Source organism: Somniosus microcephalus, chromosome 4 (genome assembly GCF_052327205.1).
Source record: "Somniosus microcephalus isolate GS21.2 chromosome 4, FLI_Smic_1.0, whole genome shotgun sequence".
Taxonomy (NCBI): Eukaryota; Metazoa; Chordata; class Chondrichthyes; order Squaliformes; family Somniosidae; genus Somniosus; species Somniosus microcephalus.
Window position 1 is genome coordinate 69,385,679 of NC_140990.1, and position 20,531 is coordinate 69,406,209.

The 20,531-nt window shown below is 49.8% G+C and overlaps 1 pseudogene across 1 annotated transcript; it reads left to right on the top strand.

Moving 5' to 3' along the window:
* Positions 1 to 1,680: 1,680 nt before the first annotated feature.
* On the top strand, positions 1,681 to 18,359 carry LOC147119154 (uncharacterized; annotated as a pseudogene). The gene is made up of 2 exons (XR_015077996.1): positions 1,681 to 4,023; positions 16,596 to 18,359. The product of XR_015077996.1 is annotated as an uncharacterized LOC147119154 (transcript).
* Positions 18,360 to 20,531: the final 2,172 nt, after the last annotated feature.

Consider the following 20,531-nt stretch of genomic DNA (forward strand, 5'->3'; position numbering starts at 1 on the left):
GAGGCTTAAGCACGAGGGGCGATCCCATCCGAACTGACCCCCATTCGGACAGAATTCCTCATCGGCGCGACGCCCCAAAACCCCTCTCGGGAACCGGTGCCTCACAACCTGAGCTGTCTCGGGGAAATGCCCTCCCTGCCTTTTAGTTCTGCGCGGAAGGGTTTCCTGTACGGGCTGCTCCTGCACACTCTCCACTTTGTCATCTTCGCCTGCCGTCCGGACACGCCTTGGCGTGCCATTTTGCCATCCGGCGGAGGTGGAGGTCCCCAATGGGGGGCTCTCTACGCGGGAGTCTTCCCTTTATCTATTGGGGACTTGGCCTGGAGGGTGTTGCATGGAGCAGTCCCGTGCAATAAGATTTTAGATAAGTTCACGGACTCCCTGGCCGCTTGCTATTTTTGCGGCCTAGAGGAGTCCGTGTTCCACGTTTATGTGGAATGTGAGAGGTTGCAGCCCCTGTTCCATTATTTGAAGGCTGCTCCTCGATTTTTGGCTGCACTTCAGTCCCACGCTCCTGATCTACGGCCACCCGGTGCGGAGGGGAGAGGGCAGGTCGGAGGACCTCCTTGTAGGACTGCTCCTGGGCCTGGCCAAAGTGGCCATAAACAGGTCCAGGCAGCGGGCGGTCGAGGGGGTCGTTCAGCCCGATTGCCTGCCTCTCTTCCGCGCCTATGTTCGAGCCCGAGTGGCCATGGAGATGGAGCACGCGGTGTCTGCCGGCACACTTGAGGCCTTCCGAGACCGGTGGTCGCCGCGGGGACTGGAGTGCATCATCACCCCGGCCAATGTGATTTTAATTTAAATTGATATGTCTTAAAATTAATTTCAGTATTTTAAGTTTCTTTACAGTCCATTTGTTCGGCTGGGAGAGCGGGAGTCTCCGCTCGGCGATGCAGAGAGCCCTGCAGATGGAGAAGAATGTCAACCAGTCTGCTGGATCTGCACAAACTCTCCACTGGGAGCGCCGACCCTCAACTGTGTGAATTCCTGGAGACCCGCTAACTGGCTGAACAAGTGAAGATGATCAAGAAGCTTGGAGATCACATCATTAACTTGAAGAGACTGGGACCCCTGCCTTGTAGGCAATGATGGCTTGTGGTTTTGTGCAAAGAACTGAGCCTGACCTCTGTAATGATATTAACTGTGAATAAAATGTTCAAATTTTAAAAAATTAAAAAAAAACCCCGGGGGGACGCGGGCTGCACACACCCCGAGCTCAGGGAGCGGGTTCATGAAACCCCGGGAGGACGCGGGCCACTCACACCCCGAGCTCAGGGAGCGGGTTACATAAGAACATAAGAAATAGGAGCAGGAGTAGGCCAATCGGCCCCTCGAACCTGCTCCGCCATTCAATAAGATCATGGCTGATCTGATCCTAACCGCCAATCCACTATCACAGAACCATCTCCTGAATCTAACAGAATTAGACACACGAAATAGGAGCAGGATCAGGCTACACAGCCCCTGGGCCCGCTCTGCTACCCACAGGGCCATGACCGATCCGAACCTAGACTCATGTCCAAATTCCTGCCCGCTCCCCGTAACCCTTAATTCCCTTTACTTCTAGGAAACTGTCTATTTCTGTTTTAAATTTATGTAATGATGTAGTTCTACAGCTTTTTGGGGCAGCATATTCCATGGACCTACCACCCTCTGAGTGAAGTAGTTCCTCCTCATCTCAGTTTTGAAAGAGCAGCCCCTTATTCTAAGACTATGCCCCCTAGTTCTAGTTTCACCCATCATCGGGAACATCTCCCCCGCACCCACCCGATCCAACCCCTTCACAATCTTACATGTTTCAATAAGATCGCCTCTCATTCTTCTGAACTCCAATGAGTAGAGTCCCAATCTACTCAACCCCGGGGGGACGCGGGCTACACACACCCCGAGTGCGGCCCCAGGCCCCATTATTAAAACACTCCACATTATCCGCTTCACAAACACTCCCATAGAAACATAGAAGATAGGAGTAGGCTATTCAGTCCTCGAGCCTGCTCCGCCATTTAATCAGATCATGGCTGATCATCCAAATTCAGTACCCTGTCCCTGCCTTCTCCCCATATCCCTTGATCCCTTTAGCGACTGAGTCACAGTAACAGGAGGGGCCCAGTTATAACCTGTCTGTGTATCCTCCCCATCTAATTCCCGGTAAAAGCTGTTTACAAAAGTCATCACAGTAAGTAGGAACATAGGAACAGGAGTCAGTCATTCAGCCCCTCGAGCCTTTTCCACCATTCAATGACAAGTCAAAGCTTAAATAGTAGCAAGTAAGACCTTGAAGAAGTATTCAGCCATTAGACGACTACAATCTTTCGATAAGATACCTGAAAGCCCGAGAAAGGCTTGTATCGGATGGCATGTGTGCCATGATATTGAGATACCGGTGTGAGTGTGCAAATGTGATTTGTTACGTATGAAGTAATTACCATCCAGGAATGTATGGTGAATTTACACTGAAGAACGGGTCTGAGACATGCTCAGTTACTTGTCAACAGCAAGACATGAAATGGTTAATGTGGCTCAGGAGAGCGAGACAACTTTTAAAGCATTGACACTCCATCGAGAAACTATCTAATTGATGAAACAATCAGAATAGAGTTAAACACACTGGTACCTGTTAGAAGGATTGAAATTGAAGTTGAAGTGGAGAGTTACATGGAATCTGGATTGGGACAATTGAGGGCCAAGGAAAAATCATGTTTAGTAAGAATTATCCACAAGATGGATACGAGTAAAAGAGATCTGGAGAATCTTTTAAATCCATGATATGTTGATTAGATGTTAAACTGTAATGTATTTGATATAATTGTAAGACTGAATTTAACTGTGACTGTAATAATTGTGTTTTGCAGGTAACAGAGCGTGGGAAAAACCAGTGCGAATCCAGTATGAGGTGATTTTAGTGGTGCCTCCTGTGTCACTACTACTGCAATTATCATGCTTTACGGGTCTAACAGGACCTGTCCCATCAACCAACACGTTTTCAAGTATGAGCTACACAATTATGTGGCACAATTCGGATACTCGAATACGACATTCCCCTGTTGTTTGTGGGTTTCAGTGAGCTCATGATGCGACTGAACTCCTCCCTAAAGCATTTTTATGTTTTGGAGCAAAACAACTCGAGAATAGATATTGAAATTGACAGCATTAGGGACAACTCACCTTGATGGGATATTGGACTTAATACATCAGCACACCCTTAGGTTTGTATTATTTCACATGCTCTGGTAGTTATCCAACTTGTAATGATAGTGTATTTGATATATGTAACGTGTGTAGTAAGACTTTGATACATAAGCCAATTGGGTACTCATGCCCATGACTGACAAGCACTAACAAATTAATTGAGCACACCAAAAGAGAAGATCCGAAGCGATGTAGAGGAGACCCCAGGCGGGGTAACATCAGGAAAGATAGAAGAAACAGAGGATGCCCCAGGCGGGGCAGAATTGGAACACCGGAACAGTGAATTGAATTTGAGTAAGGGGTCAGAGGTTGCTCCTTCTCCTCAAAGGGAGGGACTGTAAGGAAGGGAGAAATCTTCAGGACTCTCTACTAACTAACGCCCAAGTTGAGAGAGCAATAAGAGCAGGCTAGATTAGTCAAGAGCCGATTGTGAGAAGTCAATAAAGAAATAGCTATTAGATTCAAAGATGGGTTTTAATTCTTAGACCAGGGACCGACAACAGGCAAGCGGAAAAAGATAGCATAAATGCCAGCAAGGTCGAATATCAAGCATCAAAAGATAAATAGAAATGATAAGGACTTATAATTGTCATTATAGTCGTAGTATTATTTTGTGTTACAGTGACGGTTCTGAAAGCATGCTGTAGGGCAGCTGTGTCCCGACTAGTGCCGGTTGCTACAGTTGATATAATCAATATTGAGCCAGAAACCGAACAGCTAATGCTGGATAATGAACTGATAGCGATAGTAACATACATGTAATGTTCTTTGTTCATTTTCACAGACTACCACGCCTAGCACAACAAGATAGACAGAGGGGAAAGACGAACTTAGGTACTAAGTTTAAGCCATCAGTATAGGAGTAATCCCGGGGATGATAAAAGTGGAAGAGAAGTTGGTAGCCCTAGCCAAAGTTTAAATTTGGTGCAGGACCAACAGGAGGGATTGAAAGGGTTAAAAGCAAATCCTCTCAGTGTTTAAAATGCAGAGCAAACAAATTACTTTAGACAAAGGAAAGAGAAAGGGGTTATGTGCGAAATCACTAAGAGCTGAGGAGAAGCCAGGTGGCGATAAAATGTCTGCCCAGCTCAAGGACTTTATACAATGGAGCCTTACAAGAATAAGATAAGGCATAGCCACCAAGCTACACACAGCTAATGCTGAACTGTGAGAAAGATTTAATAAAATCAGCTAAACTTAAAGTAGTAACTTAAAGAAACAAAATGGCTTGTGTAGATTATTAAAGAAACCTCAGCCTAGCAACTGTAGAACCAGACGTCACAACACAGGTGGCAGAGATAAGGAACAGAACAGAAAGAATGGGCTCAGTTACAAACGAGTTGTTGATACTGTAACCTATGACCTGCAGCCCAGTATTGCAGACCAAGAAGGGTCACGAGGGCCTAACCGCCAGAATCATTGCAGGGGAGGATTAATTAGCTATTGTATTGAAGGGGTTAAATTGAACCTCTCAGAATTCGGACAGCCGAGGTGACCACTAATTAAGTGATGCCAGCAAAATTAAACTCAGAACAAAGGAGTGGGGTCATGTGAAAGTGAATAAGATAAGAAATATCACAATAAAAATTGACTTACGTAAAGAGGCGAAACTAAAACAAAGAACAATGTGAGAAGCTTCGAAAAACCAAGATAGGACGCAGTTGTGGGACCAGACAGAATATGTGCGTTTTGCGTAAGTGATAAGGAATATGCTGCTTTAGCTAAAAATTGTAGACACAGCAGAATATAGGGGTCATGGGAATTTGACCTGTAACCAAAGGCATAGTAAGATGTAACTAACCTTTACTAATACTGAACAGAATCCATATGTGATCAGGTGATTATTGTAATACAATGTGATCAGGTGATTATTGTAATACAATGTGATTGGATGAAAATAGAATAAAAAGCTGTACCAACCAAGAGAGAACGAGAAGGTGCTCGCACAGACCACGGGGTCTAAGACTCTTCTCCCAGAGCTCTGATAATAAACTGCATCTTTTTACTTTTACACGGTTTAGATGTGAATTTATTTTCACCCCAACAAATGTTGTGGTGAAAATAAATTCACGTTCTCTCTTGGTTGGTACAGCTTTTTATTCTATTTTCATCCAATCACATTGTATTACAATAATCACCTGATCACATTGTATTACAATAATCACCTGATCACATATGGATTCTGTTCAGTATTAGTAAAGGTTAGTTACATCTTACTATGCCTTTGGTCACAGGTCAAATTCCCATGACCCCTATATTCTGCTGTGTCTACAATTTTTAGCTAAAGCAGCATATTCCTTATCACTTACGCAAAACGCACATATTCTGTCTGGTCCCACAACTGCGTCCTATCTTGGTTTTTCGAAGCTTCTCACATTGTTCTTTGTTTAGTTTCGCCTCTTTACGTAAGTCAATTTTTATTGTGATATTTCTTATCTTATTCACTTTCACATGACCCCACTCTTTTGTTCTGAGTTTAATTTTGCTGGCATCACTTAATTAGCGGTCACCTCGGTTGTCCGAATTCTGAGAGGTTCAATTTAACCCCTTCAATACAATAGCTAATTAATCCTCCCCTGCAATGATTCTGGCGGTTAGGCCCTCGTGACCCTGTGATGAAACATTCCATTCATCACTGCCTGTGACTGTGGTTGGTTTCAGGTTCCCCTCTTACCATTGTATTGCCTGTGACTGTGGTTGGTTTCAGGTTTCCCCTCACCATTGTATTGTGTATTGGAATGTATGGAATGTGTTGAGTGTAGGGCTCCGCCCATACCTGGCCTCTATGTAAGCCAGCTCAGTCTGGCCTCACAGCCAGTACTGCAGACCTCCAGGGAAGATACCTCTCTCCACTGCGTGTTATCTTCTAAGTTCATAAAAGCCTTGTTTTGTTTCGCTAACATCGAGTCTCGGGATTATTGAGGCACATCAATTTTATTAACTTATTTTTCAACACAATGGATCAACTCCTGAAACCCGAACGTTTGTATTTGGATCAGCATGCTCCGGACGCATCAGCACACTTCGGACACTGGTTTATGTGTATGGAATTCTTCCTGGACAATTCCACAGCCGTCAAAGACGCTACGGATGCTGCAAGTATGAAACTCGGAATTCTGCGGAATTGAGTAAGCCACCGGGTTTACCCCCTCATCCAAGACGCCGACACGTACCTGGCCGCCTGCGACATCTTAAAGGCGCATTACCAGCAGCCTACGAATGAGGTGTATGCTAGGCATCTGCTCGCCACTCGCGCACAGCGACCTGGGGAATCGGTGGAGGAGTTCCTAGGCACCCTGAAAATGCTTGGCAAAGACTGCAAGTGCCGAGATGTAAAAGCCGCAGTGTACACCGACGAGCTTGTTCGCGATGCCTTTATCACAGGCCTCAGCTCCACTTACATCCGGCAAAGACTGCTGGAAAAAACGGGATTGGACCTGAAACAGGCTGCGGACACCGCGCGATCCCTGGATGTGGCCCAGAGAAACTCGGACGCCTACTCTTCAGCCCGCGCCATCCACGCCACCACCTGTGCACCAAGGGCGCCGCCATCTTGGAAGGCATCTTCCCCGCCCGGCAGCCCGACACCGTCGGGGCCCCGCTCTCCCCCCAGAAGCCCTACAACAGCCGCGACGCATCGGGGACCCAACTGCTACTTCTGCGGGCAGCCAAAGCACACCAGAAACCTGTGCCCGGTGAAAGGCACCACCCGCTTTAAGTGCGGTAAGAAGGGGCACTTTGGGAAGGTGTGCAGAGGGAACCCCGCTGGAAAACCAAAACCCGCCACCGCCGCGTGTGCGCCGTGGGAGCGGCCATCTTGGACGCCATCTTGCCCGACCTCGTGGGGTCCGCCATCTTGTGAGCAGACAGCGCGGACGCCATCTTGTCTCAATCAGGGCCCTACAGTGGCATCGGTCACAGTGGACCAGGCCAGGCCCCACCCGCTATCCAAATCAATGCTGGACATCGAGGTAAACGGGTGCAGGGTTAAATGTTTAATTGACAGTGGAAGCACGGAGAGTTTTATCCACCCGGAACTGGCACGACAACTCTCCCTAAAGGTGGTCCCTACTCGGGGTACCATCTCTATGGCTGATAAAACCCAGACATCGACCATTCTGGGTTACTGCACGGTACAATTGTCCGTTAACGGGACTGTATACGATAATTTTAAAGTGTTAATCATGAAGAATCTATGCGCGAGCGTGATCTTGGGCCTGGATTTCCAGTGCAACCACCAAAGCATCACGCTCAAGTACGGTGGGTCCCAGCCGCCCCTCACAGTGTGCGGCCTGGCTACCCTGAAGGTAAAGCCGCCTTCGCTATTCGCGAACCTTACCCCTAACTGCCGGCCAATAGCGACCAAAAGCAGGAGGTACAGCTGGGAGGACAGGCGGTTTATCGCAACCGAGGTAGACAGGCTCCTGAAAGAGCGCATTATTGAATGCAGCAATAGCCCGTGGCGCGCCCAAGTGGTGGTGGTAAGGGGTAGCGAGAAGAAACGGATGGTGATCGACTATAGCCAAACGATCAACAGGTACACCCAACTAGACGCCTACCCGCTACCCCGCATATCAGAAATGGTGAACCAAATCGCCCAATACCGGGTGTTCTCCACCATCGACCTCAAGTCAGCGTACCACCAGCTCCCTATCAGACCAGAGGACCGCCCGTACACCGCCTTCGAGGTGAACGGACGCCTCTACCAATTCCTCAGAGTCCCCTTTGGGGTGACGAATGGGGTCTCGGTCTTCCAGAGGGAGATGGATCGCATGGTCGATGACCACCACTTGCAGGCAACCTTCCCCTACCTCGACAACGTCACCATCTGCGGTCACAACCAGCAGGATCACGACTCGAACCTCGAGAGGTTCCTGAAAACCGCACAAAAACTCAACCTCACCTACAACGAGGACAAGTGCGTTTTCAACACCACGCGCCTCTGCATACTAGGCAGCGTGGTGGAGAATGGGGAAATCGGACCAGACCCCGACCGATTGCGCCCCCTACGGGAGCTGCCCCTGCCCAACACTCCCAAAGCCCTGAAAAGGTGCCTGGGGTTATTTTCTTATTATTCCCAATGGGTCCCCAACTACTCCGACAAAGCCCGCCCCCTCTTGAAAGCATCCTCTTTTCCGCTCTCTGCTGAGGCCCACGCCGCCTTCAAAAGCATTAAGCAGGATATTGAGCGGGCCACGCTACAGGCAGTGGACGAGAACACTCCATTTCAAGTGGAAAGTGATGCGTCTGACTTTGCCTTGGCGGCCACCCTCAACCAGGCAGGGCGGCCCGTAGCTTTCTTCTCGAGGACCCTCCAAGGGCCCGAGATCAGACACTCCTCCGTGGAAAAGGAGGCCCAAGCCATCGTGGAGGCAGTGCGCCACTGGCGCCACTACCTAGCCGGCAAACGCTTCACCCTACTTACCGACCAGCGGTCGGTAGCGTTTATGTTCAATAATAAACAGAGGGGGAAGATCAAAAATGATAAGATTCTTAGGTGGCGGATCGAGCTCTCCACCTTCGAGTATGACATCATTTACCGGCCAGGGGCCCTTAACGAATCCCCAGATGCCCTCTCACGAGGGATGTGTGCCAGCGCCACCGGGGATCGGCTACAGACCCTCCACAACGACCTCTGCCACCCAGGGGTCACGCGGCTGTTCCACTTCATAAAGTCCCGCAACTTACCCTACTCGATTGAGGAAGTTCGGTCTCTGACCAGGAACTGCCGCACTTGCGCTGAGTGCAAGCCTCGGTTCTACCACCCTGATAGAGCCCACTTAATCAAAGCTACACGGCCCTTTGAGTGGCTCAGCTTAGATTTCAAGGGCCCCCTCCCGTCCGTCGACCGCAATGTTTACTTCCTGAACATTGTGGACGAATACTCCCGGTTCCCATTCGCCTTCCCCTGCCCAGACATGACCAGCGCCACGGTCATTAAATGCCTCAACAGCCTGTTCTGCCTGTTCGGTATGCCGAGCTACATCCACACGGATAGGGGGGCGTCCTTCATGAGTGAAGAGCTACGCCAGTACATGCTGTCCAGGGGTATTGCCACGAGCCGTACCACCAGCTACAACCCCCGGGGTAACGGTCAAGTGGAGCGAGAGAACGGGACAGTATGGAAAGCAGTCACTCTAGCTCTAAGGACCAAGGGCCTCCCTATCTCCCGCTGGCAGGAAGTCCTCTCAGATGTGCTCCATTCGATACGGTCGCTATTGTGTACTGCCTCTAATGCCACACCTCATGAACAATGTTTAGCTTCCCCCAGAAATCCACCTCAGGCGTATCCATGCCGTCATGGCTCTCCACCCCGGGTCCGGTATTCGTGCGAAGGCATGTGAGGGGCCATAAGACGGACCCTCTCGTGGAGCCAGTGCACCTACTCCACGCCAACCCCCAATACGCGTATGTCCGGCACGCCGACGGAAGGGAGGACACCGTGTCAATAAAAGACGTCGCCCCAGCCGGTAACGACAACAGCCACGGCAATAGCAGCAACAACGACCACAGCAACTCTTACCCACCCACTACTCTTTCATCACCCCCGGAAGAACATCGACCAATGGCACCCCCACCAACTACCCCTTCAACAACCCTGGTGGCACCCCCGGCAGAGACCCAGGAGGCCACCGGGGACACCCAGCCGACACCCGCAACACCACAACAGCCACGTCGGTCGCAGAGGACTACCAAACCCCCGAACAGACTAAATCTATAGAAGGGGTGAATGTGAAGAAATATTCCATTCATCACTGCCTGTGACTGTGGTTGGTTTCAGGTTCCCCCCTTACCATTGTATTGCCTGTGACTGTGGTTGGTTTCAGGTTTCCCCTCACCATTGTATTGTGTATTGGAATGTATGGAATGTGTTGTGTGTAGGGCTCCGCCCATACCTGGCCTCTATGTAAGCCAGCTCAGTCTGGCCTCACAGCCAGTACTGCAGACCTCCAGGGAAGATACCTCTCTCCACTGCGTGTTATCTTCTAAGTTAATAAAAGCCTTGTTTTGTTTCGCTAACATCGAGTCTCGGGATTATTGAGGCACATCAGTCCCTTCTTGGTCTGCAATACTGGGCTGCAGGTCATAGGTTACAGTATCAACAACTCGTTTGTAACTGAGCCCATTCTTTCTGTTCTGTTCCTTATCTCTGCCACCTGTGTTGTGACGTCTGGTTCTACAGTTGCTAGGCTGAGGTTTCTTTAATAATCTACGCAAGCCATTTTGTTTCTTTATGTTACTACTTTAAGTTTAGCTGATTTTATTAAATCTTTCTCACAGTTCAGCATTAGCTGTGTGTAGCTTGGTGGCTATGCCTTATCTTATTCTTGTAAGGCTCCATTGTATAAAGTCCTTGAGCTGGGCAGACATTTTATCGCCACCTGGCTTCTCCTCAGCTCTTAGTGATTTCGCACATAACCCCTTTCTCTTTCCTTTGTAATTTGTTTGCTTTGCATTTTAAACACTGAGAGGATTTGCTTTTAACCCTTTCAATGGGTGATCTGTATCCAACTCCATCTTCCCATCTTCCACACATTCTGTAACCCTTATTATCCTCGCTTAACAAAAATCTCACACACACAGTTTTGAAATTTTCATTGGGTCCCAACCTCAACAGCTTTTGGGGGAGAGAATTCCAGATTTCCACTACCCTTTATGAATATAAGAAATAGGAGCAGGAGTCGGCTATAGGGCCCCTCGAGCCTGCTCTTTCCCGCCCTATCCCCATATCCCTCGATTCCTTCAGTGTCCAAAATTCGATCTGAGTCTTGAATATTCTCAATGACTGAGCACCCACAGCCCTCTGGGTAGAGAATTCCAAAGAGTCACATGCCTCATCTCAGTCCTAAATGGCCGACCCCTTATCCTGAGACTGTGACCCCTGGTTCTAGACTCTCCAGCCAGGGGACACAGCCTCTCAGCATTGGGGTGAAGTTGTGCTTCCTGACATCACTCCTGAATGGCCTGGGTCTAAATTCAAGGTTATGACCCCTTGTTGTGGACTCCCCCACCAGAGGAAATAGTTTCTCTCTATCTACCCTGTCACCTCCTTTAATCATCTTAAACACCTCAATCAGATCACCCCGTAATCTTCTATATTCAAGGGAATACAAGCCCAGTCTGTGCAGCCTGTCCTCATAATTTACAAATCTCAGCTCTGGCACTACAGGATAGAAATTCTCAACAGTTCTAGCCGCTCCTAAGCTGTAAATCCACCGTCCCCCACACTCTCCCCCGTCCCACACACTCTCCCCCGTCCCACACACTCTCCCCCGTCCCCCACACCCTCCCCCGTCCCACACACTCTCCCCCGTCCCACACACCCTCCCCCGTCCCACACACTCTCCCCCGTCCCACACACTCTCCCCCGTCCCCCACACCCTCCCCCGTCCCACACACTCTCCCCCGTCCCACACACCCTCCCCCGTCCCACACACTCTCCCCCGTCCCGCACACCCACCCCCGTCCCACACACTCTCCCCCGTCCCACACACTCTCCCCCGTCCCACACACTCTCCCCCGTCCCTCACACTCTCCCCCGTCCCACACACTCTCCCCCGTCCCACACACCCTCCCCCGTCCCACACACTCTCCCCCATCCCACACACTCTCACCCGTCCCACACACCCTCCCCCGTCCCACACACTCTCCCCCGTCCCACAGACTCTCCCCCGTCCCACAGACTCTCCCCCGTCCCACACACTCTCCCCCCGTCCCACACTCCCCCGTCCCACACACTCTCCCCCGTCCCCCACACCCTCCCCCGTCCCACACACTCTCCCCCGTCCCACACACTCTCCCCCGTCCCCCATCCCACACACTCTCACCCATCCCACACACTCTCCCCCGTCCCGCACACCCACCCCCGTCCCACACACTCTCCCCCGTCCCACACACTCTCCACCGTCCCACACACTCTCCCCGTCCCACACACTCTCACCCGTCCCACACACTCTCCCCCGTCCCCCACACTCTCCCCCGTCCCCCACACTCTCCCCCGTCCCACACACTCTCCCCCGTCCCACACACTCTCCCCCCGTCCCACACACTCTCCCCCCGTCCCACACACCCTCCCCCGTCCCGCACACCCTCCCCCGTCCCGCACACCCTCCCCCGTCCCGCACACCCTCCCCCGTCCCGCACACCCTCCCCCGTCCCGCACACCCTCCCCCGTCCCGCACACCCTCCCCCGTCCCCCGTCCCACACACTCTCCCCCGTCCCACACTCTCCCCCGTCCCACACCCTCTCATAGCCTCATCCTCGTTGTTTGAAATCCAGATTCATCGCAGGCTCTGAATTTTCTCCCTTTTTCTCCTGAAGGTGCTGCATGATGGTGCGGTTCAGCCCCAGTCACTGTTTGCCCTCCAGTATCTTGCCGAGTGGTAATTCTGAGCTGTGAACCTATACTGAAGGTGCTGTGTGATGGTGGGGTTCGGCCGCAGTCACTGTCTGCCCTCCAGTACCTCACCAAGTGGTAATTCTGAGCTGTGAGCCTATACTGAAGGTGCTGTGTGATGGTGGGGTTCGTCCCCAGTCACTGTCTGCCCTCCAGTACCTCACCAAGTGGTAATTTTGAGCTGTGAGCCGATACTGAAAGTGCTGTGTGATGGTGGGGTTCGGCCCCAGTCACTGTTTGCCCTCCAGTACTTTGCCAAGTGGTAATTCTGAGCTTGTTAGCCCATACAGTGAGCTGCCAGCATTTCGACCATGGGGAGCATCACAGCCACCATCCTTGGCTGATTCTGTCTGGCAAAGTTGAGACCTATAGTAACTGTTGGATTGCAAAAATAGGCCTGTGAACTGAAGCCTGAATCCTCCAGTCTCTAATACATTAACCATTAGGCTGTATTACTAGAAATCATATTTAAAGGATGATTAGCTTTATATTATTGAGATATATATGTATTAAAAGCATACATGTAGCATCTAGATAGCTGCAAAGCATGATGGGTTGCTTGACCATTATATTAACTATATTAACTGGTACTGTAGAATAGCTGACCAAAGAAGATTTGCCAGACTGCTGGTCGCCACCCCACGTATCTCCAAACATTTCGGAATGTTGTTATCAGCTTCACAGAAGCAGTGTTCAACATAGTTGTCCTTTTTAGAGATAAGGGCTAATAACCACAGAGTATGTGGCTTTGTGATTTGCTTGCTCGATAGTTAGGGGAGACACATGTCCTTTGAAGTTACAAACCTTCAGGCACTGGCTCCTACTGTAGAGTTGGGCTATTAAACATCTATAAGAGAAGTCTTTAAAATCCCACAACAAGTTGTGGCCACCAAGATGAACACTAAAAGGAATCGGCCATTTCCAAGACAATCCTTGCTTCAAACACCTTGGGCTAGATTTTCGTGGAGCCATCAGGCGAGGTTTCAGGCGTGTGGGGGGGGGGGAAATCCCGAATTTGGGGATCCCGACACCATCCCGCCCAAAACCCCGCCCCACGTAAGTTTCAGGGGCGGCGGGTACCCGCCCCGCACTGGGACTTCCGAAACCAGGCGGGAAGGGATTAGTGCCAATTAACTGCCTGTTAACAGGTAGTTAACAGGCAGTTTCTAGCCTAATCCCTATTTTGAGGGGTTTCGAGTGGGTTTCCCGACGACTCCAAACCACGCCAGGTTAGAGCAGGCGGGCCGTCGGGTTGAAGGAGTTGGAGGGGTCGCGATGTCGGTGCTCAGGTGAGTGATGGGTGCATGAGTGTAAAGGTAAGTGTGTTTGGTGTGTCTAAAGTGTGTAAAGAACTTTTACTTACCTGTACTTACCTTAACAGCCTTTCTTCCTGTAGCCATCGGGAGCGCATCACTCAGCCAGAACTGAAAGCTGAACGGCTGCAATCTGTGAAAAGTGACAGCCTTCAGCTTTGTGTGCTGGTGAGAGTTCTAATTGAGTCTGTGCAGAAGGACTCATGTCAGAACTCAGACTACCAGTGTTTCGCTGCTTCAAGCAAGAACTCTTGACAGATGAAATTGCAGTCTGTGACATCACCTGTTGCCGGGTGGTCCTTAATTGGCCTGCTGAGCCCGCTGGGCGGGCAATCAAGGGGAAATCGCATGGATTGGCCGGACGTCGAAGTAGGCGGGTCAAAAACCCAAAAGGGGAAGTCCCGCCTTCTTCCCGACAGGTTTGGGAAAATCTACCCCCTTATCTCCCTTTGGAATGTTTGCTCAAAGCCTGAGCTGACATTGTTTATCCCAACAAGCTTTTCTCAGGAGATTAATGAAGTAACCATGCATCTCCGGGGCTAGCACAGTAGCACCAGGGGGTGATAAGCCCGGTTGCGGCCTTGCTTGAAGCTACTTTGTGGAGTCTCAATGTCTGAAGACTATGCGCTTACTGATAAGGGTAACTACAACTAACGTGGGATGTTTAGTGTCACAGGACGCCTCAAGGTGGGCCCCGACAATTGAGTGACTAACCACGTCAACCAATAGAGAGTAACTGTAGTGACGCTGTTTGTACGTGTACGCCCACATTTCATAACTGGTGGGCATTGTCTATTGAAAGGTATAAACATGCTTGTATTGCTGCTTTTCCTTTGAGAGTTAGGTGCGAGCTTGAGGAAGCTCACTACTCTCCCTTTGTGCACAAGGCCTCCCGGCCATTTTCTAATAAACTTTAACTTTGTCAGCAGTGCCGTATCCATCTGGTTTTGCTCCAAAAATTCGAGTCTAACATAGCACAGCATCAACAACTTGCATTTACATAGCGCCTTTAACACAGTAAAATGTTCCAAGGTGCTTCACAAGAGCGGAGTCAGTCAAAAATTGACACCAAGCCAAAGAAGGAGACCTCAGAACTGGTGCCTAAAAGCTTGGTCAAAGATCTTACGGCCTCAGCAACTGTAGGAATGGCCGCCAATGGTGGAGCAAAGGAAGTGGGGGTTGCACAAGAGGCCAGAGTTGGAGGAGTGCAGGGGTCTCGGAGGGTTGTATGGCAGGAGGATGAGAATTTTAAAAGCTGAAGCCACCAAAATAGAAAGCAGTCCCCCCCAGTACAGAATGTGGCTCACTACTAACAGGAAGGATGTTACTTTAACTACGATAGGTGTAGAGAGGTCTTTGTGTCAGGCCGTGGGTTCAGTTGGTAGCACCCTCACCTTTGAGTCAGTAAGGGTTTGTAGGTTCAAGTCCCTGCTCCAGAGACTTGAGCTCAGAAATGTAGGCTGACACTTCAGTGCAGTACTGAGGGAGTGCTACACTGTCGGAGGTGCTGCCTTTCAGATGAGATGTTAAACCGAGGTCCCGTCTGCTCTTTCAGGTGGGCGTAAAAGATCCCAAGGCACTATTTTGAAGAAGAGCAGGAGAGTTATCCCCATTGTCCTGGCCAATATTTATCCCCCAATCAACATCACAGAAACAGATGATCTGGTCATTATCACATTGCTGTTTGTGGGAGCTTGCTGTGCATAAACTGGGTGCCGCGTTTCCTACATTACAAGAGTGGTGACACTTCAAAAAGTACTTCATTGGCTGTAAAGCGCTTTGGGAGGTCCGCTGGTCATGAAAGGCGCTATATGAATGCAAGTCTTTCTTTCTCTAAATATCACAAACAATGCACAACAAGGGAAATCAATCTCTGTACCTTTAAGTAACGGCGACATGGAGCGAGGGCAATGAATGAGCTTTAAACACCTGGTCCACTTGGCACTGAAGCATCCGAAACTCAGAACCGGAACTCCAGGGAAACACAATACTGAACATGGCAGATGCTCTTACCCAGAGTGCCTCACACGGGTGAATACGGCCTATCTCCATCAGTAGGGGTGCAGCGCGCAGGCGCGGGAAGGGCTGGTCCCCGGAGACCGCCTTCCTGCACGGAGCATGCGCGGTGCGGCTCCAGGACCCTGAGCGGGGGCGAGCGCGGCCTCAGCAACACCGAGTGCGCGTCTCAGGCCCCGAATCAGAGCGGCCGGGCCCAGCGGACGTGCGGCCAGGGCCCCGGCACCAGGAAACCCAGGGTGCAGCACCTCCTCCAGACAGGAGAAACCACAACTGGATCGACACAGCAGAGCCGCCAATCCAGAGCTGGCTTGTATCAGGGCGGGCGCTGGATGCGGAAGTCGCTCCCTGGCCACCTGTGTAGGTCTTTTTGTTGCTTCAGTTTGAGCTGGAGTGGAGATGGAGGAGAAGCCAATCCAGAGCCGGCTTGTATCTCTCTCCTCCCATAAAGGCCAGAGTCTTGTGTCGGCCCAGACCGGGTGGCGGGTTCCCGTCCCTGAAGGACATTAATGAACCAGGTCGGTTTTTACAACAATCTGACAGCTTTCATAGTCACTTTTTTTCTGGTGCCGGCCCCACAAATGACCAGAATCATTAAGCTCAATTTCACCATCTGTCCCTGTTTTTTTCTGGGTTCTCTCTCACGCTCCCTTTTTCTTGTTTTAAATTCATTTTACAGGGTACAGGGAAGGGGAGGATTTGCAGACAGGAAGCTCAAACCAAACAGCACATCAAGATCTGACCGAGTCACTCGATTTATCGGGACCTGAATATAATCGGACTTTGAACATAGAAGCAAGAAGCACTATTCAGTTACCTGTTTGAACTGGAAATTCATCAGTGAATTCACACCGGGGAGAGGTCGTTCACCTGGTCAGTGTGTGGGAAGGGATTCACTCAGTCATCTGCCCTGCTGAGACACCAGCGAGTTCACACTGACAAGAGCGAGTTTAAATGATCCGTTTGTGAGAAGATCTTTAAGCACCCTGAGGCACTGATGGAGCACCAGCACATTCACACCGGTTACAAACCGTTCAGCTGCTCTCACTGCAGGAAGAGGTTCAAGAGATCATCCCACCTGCTGACACACCAGCGAGTTCACACTGGGGAGGGTCCGTTCACCTGCTCTGTGTGTGGAAAAGGATTCACACAGTCATCCCACCTACTGACACACCAGCGAGTTCACACTGGGGAGAGACCGTTCACCTGCTCCGTGTGTGATAAGGGATTCACTCAGTCATCCCACCTGCTGACACAACAGCGAGTTCACACTGATATGAGACCTTTTGCATGTTCTGACTGTGGGAAGAGATTTAAAAGTAAAAAGGATCTGCTGACACACCAGCGCAGTCACTCTGGGGAGAGGCCGTTCACCTGCTCCGAGTGTGGGAAGGGATTCACTAATTCGTCCAATCTGCTGAAGCACGGTCGAGTTCACACTGACGAGAGACCTTTTAAATGCCCGGACTGTGGGAAGTGCTGTAAAAGTTCTGGGGAACTGACGAGCCATCAACGTGTTCACACCGGGGAGAGACCGTTCAGCTGCTCCGTATGTGGGAAGGGATTCACTCGTTCATCCCACCTCACTACGCATCAACTTGTTCACTCTGATAAGCGACCTTTTAAATGTTCTGACTGTGAGAAGAGCTTTAAAAGTAGAAATGATCTGTTGACACACCAGCATAATCACTCAGAAGAGAGGCCGTTCACCTGCTCTGAGTGTGGGAAGGGATTCTCCCGTTCATCCCACCTACTGACGCACCAGTGAGTTCACATTGGGGAGAGGCCGTTCACCTGCTCCGTCTGTGGGAAGGGATTCACTCAGTTATCCTACCTGCTGATACACCAATGAGTTCACACTGGGGAGAGGCCATTCACCTGCCCTGTGTGCAAGAAGGGATTCACTCAGTCATCCCACCTACTGAGACACCAGCGAGTTCACACTGATATGAGGCCTTTTACATGTTCTGACTGTGAGAAGAGATTTAAAAGCAAAAATGATCTGCTGAGACACCAGCGAGTTCACACTGGTGAGAGACCATTCACCTGCTCCATGTGTGGGAAGGGATTCACACAATCATCTGATCTTCTGAGACACCAGCGAGTTCACTCTGAACATTCACCTGCTACGTGTGTGGGAAAGGATTCACTGATTCATCCAACCTGCTGAAACACAAACATACTCACACTGTGGAGAGGCCGTTCACCTGCTCCGTGTGTGGGAAGGGATTCACTCGGTCATCCCACTCTCTGACACACCAGCGAGTTCTCAAGTGACTACAGAGGTTGGATTCTGCTGTTATTGCTGCTGTTAATCACATCCAGGACTGAACCATGCTCATTCTGACAGTTGGGATTTGTTTCTGCTGATGTTAATAACCCTATAACTGAGTTAGAGTTTAATATTCTGGATAGATGCCAAATAAATCAGCTTTGTTTTAAACACATTGTTGTAGATTTTTGTCTTTCCCATCTGGGTGTTTAGCATCACCTGGCTGGAGCTCAGAAAGGACAATCTGGGGGAGGATCGTACGGCGGGAATAGAAGTTCAGCCTGGACACAATCCTTCAGGGCCACACTGAGAGGGGCAAACGGCACTTTGGTCTTTCTCGTCTCTTCACTGACGGCAAAGTCGCCGTGTGGATTAATCTCGAGGCTTGAGAAACGTGTCGCAGCCGCTCTCTGCCATGGTTTAGAGCTCCTAGGCACAGAACAGAAGGCTCCTTTACAACTGTGTTTAGAGTCAGGAAGAACAACGGTGAATGCTGGAAACGTGCTGTCAAATCAGAGATTGGTGTCAAACTGAGATCTGTTCCTGACTGAAAGTCAAATGGCAGGTTTGAGATTATAGTAAAAAAATGACGGTGGTAATTATTCTGTGAAGATTTAACGTGTTTTTTCTGACTGTCCTGAGTCTATCATTTTAAGGCAGGCGTTAACCCATTTAAAATAAACCCGTTTAAAATAAATTGGTTAAAGTCTGCATTAAAATAGCAGACGGAGGAGTTCACAGGAGCCTGTTAACTGCTGGTACAATTATACAACAGACATTTGATCTCCAGATAAAGAAGGACCTGCAGCGTGTTTCCAGGAATTCCCTGTTTTATTGATGTGTGCATGTTAGATACCAGGATAACTAAAAATACACGACCTGGAACATCCACGGGGGTGCGATCCCGACAGTTACTCTGAGATCACTTCCACTGCAGAACACCACCACTGACCCTGCTGAAGGTTGTAGGCTCAGGGAGTGGGGTCTCCAGGAGTGGACGGTAAGAAAGCTGGGCTTCAGTATCCTGACAAATATATGCTGAGGAACCAGAGGAATCCTTACAGAGGAACCGTCTGGGGTTTTACCGGCCAGCGTAGGTCTAGGGGAGAATGATGTCTGACTCCCTGAACTGTCTTACATTTAACCCAGTTCAGATCAAGATTAAATCAGTTTACAGGAGAATAGAGACAAATATCAATTGAGGGAGGCAAAAGCAGCCTTTCGAGAAGCTAAGAAGTCTTTAGAAAAGAAGATGGCGCACAATTGCTGGTGGTCGGCCCTAACAGTTGAGTGTGATCTCCTCCTCAACCAAAGTGTGACGCTTCTGCGGTCAAATATCCTGCTAACACTCACTGTCCGGGCTCACTAGTGAAGAGTGGCTCCTTTACTGGTCCTTGAGATTGGGCGGAGACTGTGGAACTGTAACCCCAGGGCGAGTCGGCACCTTCAGGAGAGGAGGGGAGAAAATAGAGAGGAACCCTCTGTGTGCAGAGTGAGAATAAAATCAAGGAGTCAATGATTGTCTCTCCTGGTCACTGGGACCCTGAAGCCCCACCCACTCTCTGTTCCTGCACCAAGATGGCGGCAAATGTGCCCTACTGCTCGCTGAACTCTTCCCATCTTCCTCTACAAAGGTGGCGGTCAGTTCCCTCGGTAACCAGGGCTGCTCCCCGAGGAGAAGGCCCAGGATTAGCCACCCTAATGGAATCACACCGGCCTTGTGAGCTGTTATTCGGGCCTAAGGCCGCACCCCATGTTCATAAACCTGCCTTGGGTTTTATTGCCCCACTGTGCCCCGCCCTCTCCTACCGGTGCTTTTCATCATTTAGAAAGTACTCTGTTCTATCCTTTTTAGGTCCAAAGTGGATGACCTGCACTAATGGTTTGGGTTAGGGTGATATGGCTATGATGTTACAGTTTGGGGCTGGGGAAAGTGATTAACAGACTGGGCTTTGTGTTTAGTGATCCCAGGCATGTTACTGATGCCTTCCCTGGATACCAAGGCTAGGAGAGGCACTCCGGAAGGTATTGGGAGCTGGAACTGTAACTGAAGGTAATAACAACTGAAATAATCTAGAGTAAGACGGGAGAAAAGGCCCAAAATGGAACAGTTTGTAACAGGACATCAATTAGTCACCACTTATCTTGGGAAAATCAAGAACTTGACCCACCATGTGTTTCAAACATAGTTAATTTATTTGACATATATCCAGAATATTAACCTCCAGCCCAGTTATTAACATCAACAGAAACAAACCCCAACTGTCAGGATGAACACTGCAGTCTTCAATGTGATTAACAGCAGCAACAACAGCAGAATCCAACCTCTCTGACATTTACTTG